Genomic DNA, 12,799 nt, shown 5'->3' with positions numbered 1-12,799 from the left:
AAATCCTATACCCTAAACACTAAACGCTGAACCCTAATCCTAAACCCTAATCCCAAAAGCCTAGACACTAAACTCTATACCCTAAATCCTAAACCCTACAGTCAAAACCCTAAACACTGAACCCTACTATCGAAACCATAAATGCATACTATCTAAACCCTAAACCCAAAAGCCTAAATCCTAAACCATAAACCTAAACCATACTACCTATACCCTAAACCATAAACCCTACTACCTAAACACTAAACCCTAAACCCAAAACCTAAACCCAACTATCCAAACCCTAATTCCTAAAACCTAAACACTAAAACCTAAACCCAAAACCCTAAATCCTAAACCATAAACCTTAACCATACTACCTATACTCTAAACCCTACTACCTAAACCCAAAACCATAAACCATAAACCTTATTACCTAAACCCAAAACCCTAAACCCTGCTACCTAAACCCTAAACCCAAAACCTAAACCCTACTATCCAAACCCTAATTCCTAAAACCTAAAAGCTAAACACTAAACTGCTTATAAAAGTTTTTGCATAAGTACACATCTCTTATCGCTTATAGGATTTTTATTTACGAAGGAAGAACATTATAAGCATTTGTTGACTGCATACATCGCAAATCTATTTTGCAATTTTCATTCACTGAGGGTGAGCATTACAATGATTTCTGAACAGCACACATCACTTATTGCTTATAGGATTTTCATTTACGAAGGGCAAACATCACAAGCCTTTATTGACTGCATACATCACAAATCTATTTTGCGATTTTCATTTACGAAGGGTGAGCATTACAACGATTTCTGAACAACACACATCACTTATCACTTATAGGATTTTTATTTACAAAGGGCGAACATTACACGCCTTTGTTGACCGCATACATCGTAAATATATTTTATGATTTTCATTCACGGAGTGTGAGCATTACAATAATTTCTGAACAACACACATCACTTATTGCTTATAGGATTTTCATTTATGAAGGGCGAACATTACAAGCCTTTGTTGACCACGTACATCATAAATCTATTTTGCGATTTTTATTTACGGAGGGTGAGCATTACAACGATTTCTGAATAGCACACATCTCTTATCACTTATAGGATTTTCATTTACGAAGGGCGAACATTACAAGTCTTTGTTGACTGCACACATCACAAATCTATTTTGCAATTTTCATTCACGGAGGGTGAGTATTACAACGATTTCTGAACAACACACATCTCTTATCGCTGTAGACTATTTTTATTTGCGAAGGACGAACATTACACGCCTTTGTTGACCGCATACATCGCAAATCTATTTCGCGATTTTCATTCAATGAGGGTGAGCATTACAACGATTTCGAAACAACACACATCCTTTATCGCTTATAGGATTTTCATTTACGAAGAGAAAACATTAGAAGCCTTTGTTGACCGCATACAACGCAAATCTATTTTGTAATTTTCATTCATGGAGGGTAAGCATTACAACGATTTCTGAACAACACACATCTCTTATCACTGTGGACTATTTTCATTTACGAATGGTGAACATTACACGCCTTTGTTGACCGCATACATCGCAAATCTATTTTGTGATTTTCATTCACAGAGGGTGAGCATTACAACGATTTTTGAATAACACACATCTCTTATTGCTGTGAACTATATTCATTTACGAAGGGCGAACATTACAAGCCTTTGTTGACCGCATACATCATAAATCTATTTTGTAATTTTCATTCACGGAGGGTGAACATTACAATGATTTCTAAACAGCACACATCTCTTATCGCTTATAGAATTTTCATTTACAAAGGGCGAACATTACAAGCCTTTGTTGACTGCATACATCGCAAATCTATTTTGTGATTTTCATTCATGGAGGGTGAGCATTACAACGATTTCTGAACAACACACATCTCTTATCGCAGTGAACTATTTTTATTTACGAAGGGCGAACATTACACGCCTTTGTTGACCACATACATCGCAAATCTATTTTGTGATTTTCATTCATGTAGGGTGAGCATTACAATGATTTCTGAACAACATACATCTCTTATTGCTGTGGACTATTTTCATTTACGATGGGCGAACATTACAAGCCTTTGTTCACCACATACATCATAAATCTATTTTGCGTTTTTCATTCAATGAGGGTGAGCATTACAACGATTTATGAACATCACACATCTGTAATCGCTTATAGGATTTTCATTTACGACGGTCGAACATTACAAGCATTTGTTCACCGCATACATCGCTAATCCCTTTTACGATTTTTATTTATGTAGGATAAGCATTATAAGGATTTATGAACAATACACATCTCTAATCGCGTGTTTAGTAACATTGAAATTTTATTTCAACCCAGAGAGATTTACGTAATTTGTATATAGTCTTACAAAATTTGTATAGAAAATTTGTTAGAAATCTCTGTACAACATATTAATCTTGGGGGGATCGTGTCGTTCATTTCTTTGTAAGTACTATTGCTGGCTGATTATTTTTCTCTTTCTTATTTAGAAACTCAGTTAATTTTTGGCATAGTTTGGTGTGAAATCCCGGTATATCATCCTGCAACAAAAATGTAATGTGAAACCAATATATAAATTGTGTCTCCAATAACATAGGATAAAAATAGCATACAACATCGAAACCAGGTTCTCGTCCATTGTATATTGCTTCAATATACTTTATTACAAATACGTCACAATCGCCCTCATTACTTTGTAAAGGAGCATGGTCAGTACAGAGCAAGATCCACTCGCCAATGTTGACACCCAAAACGTCTTTTAGGAAACCCACCTGTGGTTAATGCAGAATATAGTAAAATTTGGGCCACCGTAAAATATAAATACATCTATAGACAGAAACTTACCAAATGCATAACGTCACGTTGTACACCAGTGTAAAAGTCCAATGAGTTATAACACCATAGTTGTTTTTTCCGTAAATCCATCACGTATAAGACCTAATGCTCAGCAGTTTGCCAGAGTATAGGAATCAATATTTGCGAATAGATACAATATATTAGAAATTGATAGACAAATCATGTTAGAATATTAGTTTTAAACCTTGGACAAGGGGTTTGTTCACTTACCTTTTCACTTATCCAAAAGTCTCTGCAGTGATCATCGTTACCCCAACATGATAGTGCATCTTGAAATCCAATGGTGTATGGCTTTCGGCGTACGTAAGTCTGTTGAATGAAAAAGTGATAATAGTAAGGTTAAACCATGAAGCAACGAGAGTAAATCATAAAAGAAAATAAACCAATAAGAGTACAGATATACCATGAAATAAGGGTGATGATGCGTCTAGTATTGCTTGTTGCGTTGCTTTGAATATAATTGACAAAATTGGATATAGTATGTTTGCAACAAATATAAACTTGTTAACATACATACCCATGGCATACGTAAATATATAACTAATAGTGGTTTCATACGTACAAAATTACTGATAGTGTTTCCTTCTGCAAATTCATCTTGCATCCAATTGATGTTCTCTTGGAGCTCTTTATAGCGTTGTCACCCACCTTTTTTTTTGGATGTTCCACTGACATGAGTATAATATTCAATATTCAACATTGAAATTGTTTTCTACAGTACACAACACAAATCGAATATACGCCATAAAAAAGGCAAATGTTGTCGAAACTAGTCACGAGGTTTAGAAAATATATGCCTGAATCGCCATTGTTGGTCGTGTAGCTGTGGTTGTCTCCTTAATTGCCATCATTGACCGTCTAGCTGTCGTTGTCTTCTTCGGTGCCATCGCTGGATGTGTAGCCATCGTCGTCTCCTTTGTCAATATTGATACTCTCTTTGCGTCAAAGCAGGTTATATGTTCGTTTCACAAACATATCATTCTAAAGGAAAGCTATTTGACAGTTTGCCAAACTTGTTCGATGTGTCATTCATATATAAAGGAAACGTTGTTTCACCTACTGCCCATTTTCAAAAACCGTGCGTAAATTAATTACATTGCGCTTTAATTAAATAAAAAAATGTTGTTTCAATTGCCTATTATAAAACTAGTCAACGTGATATGATATATCAAGCTAAACATCGTGTCAATTGGTTTATTGTTTTCTTTTCCGCCATTTATGAATCACTCATTGTGTAAATTGTGATAGGATATATCATTCACATTGAAAAAGCTTGTAACATCAATTCGCAATTAGACAAATATTGTTAAATTTTGAAAATTAAAGTATTGTGGTTGTAAGTCGGTTTATATTTATTAAGTAACCTATATTTGTATTTATTAAGTTACCTACATTTGTAGTCTGAACAATGTCTCGATTTGTGTGATGGGTTTAGGTGGGGGAGTGACCCGACCCGACCTAACCCGTTGTCCAAGTCTAAATTCCTAATCTATTTAACCTCTCTTCCTCTTTCTTTTCTGCGGCATACCAACTTCTTCTTTTTTCTCTTACGACTTCTTCTTCTTCTTCTTTTCCTTCTTCTTCTTCCTTGTATTTTTCTTTCTTCTTTGTTCTCCTGTATTCCTTCTATCTTTGCTTGATGGATGGTGTTTGATGATGATTTCGTAGTTGTTTCATGTCGTGTTGAAAGATTTGTATAATCTTTGATGATGATTATAGTGGTTATCTTTTGTGAATACATTAATATATTCATGGCACATACAACTGTGGCATATTTGTCATAAAGTATATCAAAGCTTACGCAGTATATAACAACCATAATCATCCTTAATCTTTGCAGCCATATTGGAGCAAGCACAGATATTTTGCATGATAGCTAGGTGGGTGTTGATGACCATCTATTTGATATATTCCTACTGTCGGACTCTCAATCGTTCACAAACCATACTTTTCAGTTAGAATTATATTTGCCTAATCTTCGATATACTTTATGACAAATATGCTAGTCGTGCGGGCTGCATCTTCTCTGCCTATTGGGATCCATACGTTTATCTGCTACCAATATACATCATGGAAAAAAAATTACAAACAGATAAGGACAACCATTGGTACATAGATTTGCCTTCAAACGTTTCCAGTGGCTAGCAAAGGCCACTGAGTAAACTGAAAGTGCTTATGCTGATAATGATGTTGATGATGTCTGTTTTGAAGCACATCACTATTTGGACGTGGGTTGAAGTTGATTATGATATTTGTTTTCTTCGATGATGATGATGGTAAGGTATTGTATCTAAGCCAAACCATTGGTCATGATGTATTGTAACTAAATACTCATGTAAATGAATGTTGTTGTAATGTAGTGTTCAAATTATTTATAATAACGATTTGTACTAAGAAATACAAAATCCTTCAACGATCATGAGTTATGAATGCAAATGATTACAACGATTTACAGTATTGAAAGTTAAATGCTAAAGTCATAATGATATGTACTAAGGAATACAAAATCCAGTAAAGATCATTACTTAAGAATGAAAACGATTACAACGACTTACACTAAAGAAAGTTAAATGCTAAAGCAATAACGACTTGTACTAAGGAATACAAAATCCTGTAACGATCATTACTTATGAATGCAAACGATTACAACAATTTACAATACTGAAAGTTAAATGCTTAAAGCATAACGATATGTACTAAGGCATACAAAATCCTGCAAATATCATTAAGAATGCAAACAATTACTACGATTTACAATACTGAAAGTTAAATGTGTAAGCGATAACAATTTGTACTGAGGAATACAAAATCCTGCAACGATCATTATTTAAGAATGAAAACAATTACAACAATTTGCAGTACTGAAAGATAAATGCTAAAGTGATAACAAATTGCGATAGAACATATTGTTCCCTAGGACAAAGCTCGTGAAGAAAAATCGCAATAGGATATTCATATAAGTTGTACAGATCGTGATAGAACACATTCTATGAAAAACAAATCGTGATCTCTTATATAAAACTGATTGCAATGAAATCGTGATCTCTTATAAAAAACAATTGTGATCACTTTTATTTATGAAGGTCGAACATTGCAACGATTTATTCAGCAAAACATGTGTGTTACAAGTATTAAAAAAAGAATTAAATAATTAAAGAATGTCATGTTATAAAAAATATTTATAGAATTATAATAAATAATTATCGAGATAAAAAGAATCGCTATCATTTATTTAGTGGCACTTGACGACTCATGGACTATGACATACAAATCGTCCCTTTCTTTTTCTTGGTGGACTCTCTATTCTCGGTGGCCTCTTGGTTTCCTCAATTTTATTATAAACACTGGTCATCATCTCTACCAGTGACTGCATTTGTCTTCCCAAATTGCTCACCTCCTTCCGTAAGTCCTTATTCTTCCTCTCCAACATCTCAAACCTTGTGCCAGAGACTACATTCTCTTTTGTTAGTTGTTTTCGCTCTTAATCGTGTATTGTTACTGAGGTAATCGTTGTTATGGCCTGAGGGATACAATGGATGAGTTTTATATGCTAGGATGTGACATGATGGGGAACAGGAGGGAGGCATGCGTTCTCAATATTCTCAATCTTCAGATTTTGACGCATGGGTTCCCAATATTTTTGGAAATAGATATGGTCACATTGTCATTCTTTATAATCATACGCTATGGCACGGACACCTCCTTTGTTCCAGCTATCCAATTGTTCCCTGTAGTATTTGTGTCAATTCACGTTCCTAACCCCACCACTATTCATCTTCCTTCTCACTTCTATAGGCTTCTTTGGGATAGACTGTCCCAAGCCAAATTGTAGGAGAACTCGACTACCATGCTGCAACTCGACTTCTTAATTGCTAAATAGCCAAATATCGCAGTCAGACAGTCTCGTGCCCTCAGCAACAAGCTCTTGGTCCTCGTCCTCCCCATCTCCATACGGTCTCCATACAACCTGTACATTGGAGATTATGGTTTAGGTATAGACAATTATTCATGCTAATGAATGCTAAATATTAAAATTCATTTTAATAATGAATGCTAAATATATTACAACGACTGTTACTAAGAATGCAAACGATTATTACGATTTACAGTACTAAAAGATAATTGCTAAAGCGATAACAATTTGTACTAACGAAAACAAAATCCTGCAACGATGATTACTTAAGAATGCTAAACATTTCAACGATTTATACTACTGAATGATAAATGTTGAATCGATTGTAAACAATTTTAGACCATTTACCTCATTTAGTTGCAGACCATCTAAAATGAACTTAGCATTATCCTCCTTAACATTTATTCTAGCCCCACCGATCGATCTTTGAAAAAACATAAATCGCAGAGCCACACTGAGGACGTAACGCAACAATATCCTCCAATGCCCAAGCCTACAAAAATAATATATTAGTAACACTGCAACCTTTAACGAGCTTAGTCTACAAGTACTAAATATGTAATAAACAAATACCTGAATAAATGGTCAAAACCTTCTGACGATTTTCGTACCCTTACTCGCATGGTAAAGTTGACTGTACAAGTGTGCGAGCATAGCAGCGCCCCATGCATAGTTGTCGACTTCGTTTAAGTCTTCCAGGTACTGCAACCATAAGTAACTTATTCTCGAACCAGAACAATCAGAAAATAAAGTATGACCAAAAAAATAAAGAAGGAAGTTGCGCAACTCTTGGTCAGCTCTTTCAGATGCATATGTAGTGGATCGGTCTTCCCATTTATTACAAAAAGAAGAAACTTTTATCGATGTAGAATTGCTTTCACCAGAAATACATTGACTCAAGTCATCCATTGACATTCCTAAAAGGGTCATGCACTTTTCTCTTGCGTTATAGTTTGAATCCTGTAATAGGACAACACTTTCATGGTACTTAAGGCCAGTAATCCACACCACATCTTCTAGGGTTATGGTGATCTCAAAAGAATCAAACTAAAATGTGTTTGTCTGATGATTCCACTTATTTACTAAGTGGGTCATGGTGTTCTAGCACATTTCAAAATAATGCTGGTCCAGAAGGCCGCCGAAGTGCATATTTCATAATCGATCTTTCTGATATTCACTCAACTTTCCATACCACGATAAAACTACAGGTCACTGACATCGCCCTCCGAGCTTTTCACCTGGTACTCTATTTCTCTTCTGATCTCCCTGTAACACAAAATAGTATATTATTTGTATCAATTATAAATTAGTGTCATTTATACTTTTACACCTCGTTATACACAGTAATCGCTAAAAATAATAATCGTTGCACACATGCTATCATAGTAATCGCTATCATAGTATTCGTTGTATATAGTAATACCTATCACAGTAATTATTATACATTAATCGCTATCATAATATTTGCTGTATATAGTAATACCTATCACAATAATTACTATACATTAATCGCTATACATAGTAATCGCTAACACAATAAATAGTGACAGACATGATTGATTTGTGTACCTTGGTCGCACTTTTCTCCTCTTCAATCCGTCCATCCAACCTATGCCTTTCTTGTTGCTCCGTCGCTTTCCACTGCTTTTCTACTACTATCGTCCTTCGCTCCATCGCCTCCGCCCTCTACTTTTAAATTTCTTCCTTCATTTTCCTTTCCTTCTCTTCCTCCTGCTTTTTCCTTTCCCTTTTTTTCTCTTCCTCTTCCTGCTTCATCATTTCTCTTTTCTTCTTTTCCTCATCCTCCTTTTGCCTTTCCTTCTCTTCCTCATCCTCCTTTTGCCTTTCCTTCTCTTCCTCATCTTCCTTCTCATTTCTTTGCCTTTCCTTCTCTTCCTCGTTCTGCTTCTTCCTTCGCCTTTCCTTCCCTTTCTCATCCTGATGCTTCTTCCTTTGCCTTTCCTCTTTCATCTTCATCATTTGCTTTTCCTTCTCTTCTTCCTTTTTCGTCAATTGCCTTTCTCGCTCCTCCTCCTCCTTATTCTTTTTTTGTCTTTTCCTCTCCTTTGCCTCCTTCATTTGCCTTAGCCTCTTTCGTTGTGCTAAATACTCCTTGATCACCTTTTGCCTTTCCTTCTCAAACTCCTCCTCATTATTCTTCAATTGCCTTTCTCTCTCCTCCTCCTCATTCTTTTTTTGCCTTTCTCTATCCTCCTCCTCCTTCATTTGCCTTTTCATTCTCCTCCTCCTCCTTCCTTTGCCTTTCCTTCTCTTTCGCCTTCTTCATTTGCCTTTACTTTTCATTTTCCTCCTTATTTCTTTGCTTTTCCTTCTCTTTATCATCTTTCTTCTTCATCTTTAGTTCTTCATCATTCTTCCTTTGATCTTCAGCCTTAATATCTGATGGATAATCCTCACATAATACAATTCCAACGCTTTGTCCATGTCTTTGTGATTCTCAATCTTCATTATATTTTGGTACCTTTCATAACGCTTATATAGATGGGATTGGCGGATAACTTCTCTAATAGTCATCCCATAGAACGCCGCGGTATTTCTTCTCCGACGAGCTGCCGACATTGCTAACCTACACAACACATAAATTTAACCGCATCATTATGCGTTACAACTGCCTTCCCAAGTATATAATAATACAAATTATCCCATTCGTTAAACGATCACCAACATTACAAATTGTCGCAATATTTGGCTTCATAAGTAAACATCATTGTAAGATTTAGCAAACTTAAGTACAAATCGAGGTAACTTCATAAATATACATCGCTATTGCTTTAAATATATAAATTGTTGCTGCTTCAAAGTTACAAATCGTTGTATAAATCACAACCTTCATAAGTATATATCGTTGAAATGTTTGGCCTTCGTAAGAACCAATCGTGCTAACAGTTTTTTGATGCCCACAAGGTGGATAGGTATAAATCGATTTGTTTTCGTATGATAATAGGTGTTATTTAGCATGAAGACAACCACCCAGTTGTAAGATTTAACATTCAGATTTACAAATCGATTTGTTTGCATAACGAAACCTTACATGAAACTCACCAAAATGATAGGAGTTTTGGTAATCCGACAGTGAAGGAAAAACACCCAGAAGGTAGACACAGCCGATGGTGGCAACAATGCTGCCATTGTGCAGACAACGACAAATGATGCTTTGGCGGCAACAGAAGACGAAAAATAATTTTGGTAATCCGACAGTGAAGGAGAAACACCCAGAAGGCAGACGCAACCGAAACGATGTTGTCACTGCGCAGAAGAAAGCAAAGGATGCTCTGGCGGCAGCAGTAGATGATGACAAACAGTGCTTCGGTAGACTTTATTGCTTAGGGCAAAAACAAAATGTTTGGACTTTTTAAATCCTTAAGATCAACCTCCCTATTTAAATCGCTGCAAATTTTGTCCTTTTTCTCGAACCGTCGTTTCACTTTTCTAGATGGAGGGCAGTTTTATCCTTTTCTTGAATCAGCGTTTGACTTTTCTAGATGAAGGGCATTTTTGTTCATTCCATGACGAGAATGACAGTAAAGGGTATTTAAGTCTTTGCAACTACGATGTTATCTCTGATGCTATGCTGATAAACATGGGGATACGAGCCGCACATGCTTACATAGCTAACAACCGTCTTGGGGGGGGGATATAACATGCTTCGTGCTTTGTGTTACAGGTGGCTGGTATGGTTCCAGGATAGGCAGCTAAATCGAATATGGATTTTTGCAGCTGCAGTTGAATTTCTCTGGTTTTTCGTTGCAGTTGAATTTCTTCTGAAACAGCTGGATGGAAGTGAACGTATGTGGCTCTGTTTTTTCGGTAGCAGCAAATTATACCTCATCACTTGTTGCAACAATGTAATGCTTAAATTCTTCCTGCACTTGAATGAATTATTATTTCTTAAAAAAAACACGAAAAAAGCCATTTCGTTTCCAATAACTTGTTCACTTGAAAGAAATAAAAGAACGAAGAAAAAGAAAAGGATATTAAGATTAATGAAGGCGATTGTTGATCGTCAGCTTTACTAACCAATTAGATTCGCAGTTTACGTGTCAGTGCAGCTTAGTAAAAATTGATTAAAAAAATACCACTAGAAATAATCTGTTACCATTGTGCTTTTGAATTAAGGGTAATTAATAATAATTAGTGATACTGGCTCTTTGGTTGATTGCAGTACACACTAGTATGGAAACGATGGAATATTACCTTACAAGTCCAGTGCAGGGGTGGTAAATGAGCCGAGCTTGGGCTGTTCTGTGTCGGCTTGTTAAGGGTGCACCCCTGCTCGGGCTCGACTCGTGACCTCGAGCTCGAGCTCGTTACGAGCCAATCACAAGCTGATTCCTTTTTTTTTAAAAAATGTTTTTTAAGTAATTTTTCAAAGCTCATAATATATAAAATATGTATAAATATATATAGTATATATAATATATGTATAATACATGTATAATAAACATATAAAACGTATATAATATGCATATTATATATATAATAGATAATAGAAAATAGAAAATATGTAAAATGAGCCTACACGAGTTCAGCCCAGCCGAGCTTACTATGTTCATTACCGGCTCATTTACCTAAATGAGCTGGCTCATAGCTCGACTCACCAAGTCAATTTCCGAGCCGAACATTGTGACACAGGCCTCTTATGGCTACTTACCATGAGGTAGGGCTGGCATCGAAGGGGGCAGGGCCTGGGCCAGCATTTTGAACCTCAACCTGAATTGGATCGGACTTAGGCAGCTAGCCCAGCCTCTCAAGAGGCCATAACCTGGTTAATGAACCTGTGATCTGTCCATGGACAAATCAGCCCAGTGTAAAATGGACCTACCTAGCCCTACAGCATATCTCCTGATCCCATTTCTCTTTGGACTTGACCCACATCTAAGTTGATCTATGTGGACGCAACCAGGTCGAATTTGGACCAAATGTAGGCATTCCCATGTAACATAATTAGTTGCAGTCCAATCAGATCTAGACTTGGATTTGGATATGAACGAGATTTTTTTTTTGCTGAACGCAAATAAATTTCAATTTAGCCACATTCTTATATAAGTTTTATATGACCCTCACTGAGAACCGGATCACTTAATGGGCCCTCCTCTCTGTGAGGTAAAACTCCGGGTTGAGGACATGGCCACTCAGCCTTACATGCCCCAACAGTGACAAAGTAACAGCAGCATCATGCACCAACAGGATTCGATTCTAGGCCTCCAGCTTAACACAGGACCCCAGTGACCAAATGGGTAACCACCATCGTGGTTTGGGATATAAGTTCTGAAACTGAGTCCATCTAAATGGGTTTTGGATATCAAACCCGAACATGTGCTAGTTACATCCTGTTCAACACTTGAATGATTGATTCCTTCGGTAAACAGAGAAATCAAATAATGAAATGCTGATATTATATCTTAAAACAACCCACTATCTCCCTCCCCCCACCATAGTGCAGACAGATAAGGTGATTTGACAAAACACAATTTACCATCCATCACTTCAATCACCACCATTGATTCCCCAAGCAGTGGGGCCCACCAAGTGTTGGTGTCGTCATTTCACACTGGTTGGTGGTGAATAAAAGTGATGGACGGTAGTGATTTACAAACATAAAAAAATTGTGTTTTGTCAAAACACCTGATCTGTACTCGGCAGTAGCTCACCTGTCATGAAACAATATGGTGAAATAATGTTTATATCATGAGGGAATAACATAATCATGGACAAGTTCGATCTGTGGGATGAGAAGCAAGCCGAGTCACTCATAGCTCGGCTCGTTAAACCTCATAAAATAGACTCAACTAACCAAACATGAAAACTGAATAGGTGTTCAGCTCATATAATTTCGTCATGAAATATAGTGTAGAACAAATGATTGAAACATTTGGTTAATTTGCAAGCAATAGGTTTACCTTATTACTTCCAGTTTTGAAACAAATAATTTTTTTTTTTTTGTAATCTTTTTACTTTCAGTTATGAAATAATATATTT

The sequence above is a fragment of the Nuphar pumila genome, chromosome 7 (genome assembly GCF_984573655.1).
Source record: "Nuphar pumila chromosome 7, dmNupPumi1.hap1.1, whole genome shotgun sequence".
Classification (NCBI taxonomy): domain Eukaryota; kingdom Viridiplantae; phylum Streptophyta; class Magnoliopsida; order Nymphaeales; family Nymphaeaceae; genus Nuphar; species Nuphar pumila.
This window is presented reverse-complemented; position numbering follows the sequence as displayed.